A 2986-nucleotide genomic window follows, 5' to 3' on the forward strand; every position below is an offset into this window, starting at 1 on the left:
CGCCATCCTCTTCCTCCCCCCGGGAAGAGGCAGCCCTGGGTGGGAGCTCGGGCTCGGGCGAACTTGCAAGCGGCTCCTAGAGCTGAGGCTTGAGAGGGCCGGAGCTCCGGCACCGGGGGGGCGAAACCCTGCGAAACCCTCTCTCCGTGCCCCCACGGAGCCCCACCTCGCCTGGGTGTCCCGAGGCATTTGTGACTTTTCTGTATCTTCTCCCCAGCCTCCAGAGCCGCTCTCCCCGGCCCTTCCCCCCCGCAGCCTGCCGCCCGTTGCTCTGGGCGACAGATTCAATTTTCTCTCTCCCCTTGGCTTTTTTAGGACAAATCAGACTAATTGTGACAAAATGCTGGTTATCTCTGGAAAAAACAATTAAATTCCTTCGATTACATTTAAGGTAAAATGTGCTTAGCAGCGTAAAGAGGCTGGATAATGGGGGAAATCGCCCCAGAGTGGCATGTAGGACTGCCTGGATCGATATCCTATTATCGAATTGTGCATATCTCTTTCAAGCACCTTGCAAACTCTTCCCTAACATCTAAATTATAGGGTCAAAATTCGGATAATTACTCGATTAAAAGCTATTACACTTATTAGGGCTCGCTATTGATCGGGAATTGCATTCGACCCAAGCTCTAGATTGCTTTTTCTTTCTGGGTCCAAATATCCCAACTTTCTCACCTCTGAACACCGCGACTCTGGGGATAGCGGAGCGCTTCGGGGAAAAGATGGCACTTGTGAAAAATATCCATAGCCATTCTGTGTCCTGAGAGGGGAGAGAAGGGGCAGCGAGGCTGGCGAGTGGCGGTGGACAAACTTCTCGGATAGGGAAAAATAATTTCTCCGTGTCTGGGGCGGGAGAGGAGGGCTCGGAGCTTTCTAATCCCTCCAGAGCGGGACTCTTTCAGTTAAAATTAGGCAGAGAACGAGGTCTGGAATCTGCTCCGGCCCGAGCCTTTTACGACAGACGCATTTTTAATCTTTAAAACAAAAGCGGGAGCGGGGCATTAATAGAATTCAAAAGCAATTTTTAAAAGCAACGCGTAGCTGGGGTAATTATTCGTCTAAACTCATCTGACTTTTGTCATACCGAATAGATCCGGGCGATCAGAAAGACTGACGAGGTCAGCCTATCGCTAATCTCACGCTTTTATCTCCAGACAAGGAGAGAAATGCAACTCTACCGCTTCTCTAAAAAATAAATATACGTGGAGGCATCACGAAGCGGTGTGCTTCGCCTGCTGACAAGTTTCCCGGACACTTCGCACTTCGGTCCTTGATATCACGTAAAGCGGCAACAGTCACGGACAGATCCGGGACCGCTCGAAAATCACGAAATTTAATCCCTCTCTTTCCCCATCGTAATTAATAGTAGCTCAAGCAGTGGTTTAATTTAGGAGAAGCGTTCCGAAAAGTAGCTCTGGCCAGAAAAGTACCAGCACCCGGAAAACGCAAAGGCGAAAGGGGAGCGAAAACGGCGCTTGTCACACACACCCCGCTCGTAAAACTCATTTAGCTCTAAAAATAACGGGTAAAACTCCGTGTTAAAATAACACCTAACATCTTCCAGAAACAAAATCGCAAGTCCGGCGTCAACCTCCGTCGCCAACTGCGTTCGCGCTGCGTTTTTTCTGTTTAAAGAAAATTTTAGTTGAGCCCCGGCTGGGATTTCCTAGAGTTTACCGGGAAAAATAAACTCTAAGCCACCCGCTGCACCGTCCCCGCTCGGTACGTGCGAGAGCGACGTGTGCCGGCGCTGCGCCCAGCCCCCAGGTCTGCCCCGCAGACCTGCCGACGGGCACTTTGTAGACATTGTTGTTGCCACAGTTACGCCCTGCGGTTCATGCCGGGCTCTGCAGGTCGCGGGGTGCCCACCCTCACGCCCTGTGCCGGGCCGGGGGAAAACTAACCGGGTTCGCGTGGGTGTCACCGGCGTTTTCTCTTCGCCGGTTTGAACAGAGAGCTGGAAGGCGCTCTTCACGAAGCCCGAGATGTTAAGGGATGTTTTCCTGGTGAGGAGGATAAACTTCTCTGCCCCTTTCTCTCCCAGTGAGCCAGCCATATCCGACGGTAGCCGAAATCACCTCGTTGAACAAAACAGCCTTTTTTTTTAAGCACCTCTAACCTCATATATGGGCTTCGCGGTGTCCGGCGTTAGGATACGGACCGGGTTTGAGATGCGATAGCGCCTTCGTTTTTTTTAAGATCAGAACCAACTAAAGTACGCGCGGGACAAGGGTGACAGATGAGCGATGCACTTCCTATTTGCGTAACTCGGTTCACCACGTTAAAGGAGCCCTTGATTTTAGGGGGTTCCCGGAGCTGCACCCCCGTCGCAGGTATGGAGTGGAGGGAAGTTTAGGGGTGTCTGAAAGCACCGGCTAAAAAGGACGGTATTTCTGGGCCTCTGCCCCCCGACCTGCCCGCGGTGCCTCCCCCAGCCCCCGTCCCTGCGGAGAGGATTTGCCTCCCGGCTGCCCCGGAGGAGTCCGAGCCCCCGGCCGGGGTCAGGAGGAGCCGGCTCTCTGGAAAATGCGATTTGCTTTCAGGCTTCATAATGACAGAACCGTCAGCAGAAGTCCAATAGCCTTAAATATCGGATAATTACCCTGTTCTCCGATGGAGACCCGTTAATTGGAGCGTAATATAAACCCAAATAAATTAAATGACCGTTAACTAGTTTGTACATTACACAAAATGAGTTTAATTAAGTTTGCATCTGCTCTGCTAATCAATACAAGTATTTACTCCACTTTAATACTTCCATCTCGGGAAGTGACAAGAGGTCAAACCAGGCGAAGGAAGGGTTAAAAATGCCAGAGCAAAAGCCAGCAAATCTCCCGCCGACGCGGAGATTCCCGTCGCTAAAACGGTTAAAAGCGATGTGACACCTTTGCTGCCCGCTTCCAAATCGCGGCTGGCTCGGCCCAGGCGGGGAGCGCGGGGGCTTCGCCCCCCGCCCCCCCCCCCACCCCCCCCCCCCGCCACCGCG

The sequence above is a fragment of the Aptenodytes forsteri genome, unplaced genomic scaffold, assembly GCF_000699145.1.
Source record: "Aptenodytes forsteri isolate BGI_AS27 unplaced genomic scaffold, ASM69914v1 Scaffold88, whole genome shotgun sequence".
Taxonomy (NCBI): domain Eukaryota; kingdom Metazoa; phylum Chordata; class Aves; order Sphenisciformes; family Spheniscidae; genus Aptenodytes; species Aptenodytes forsteri.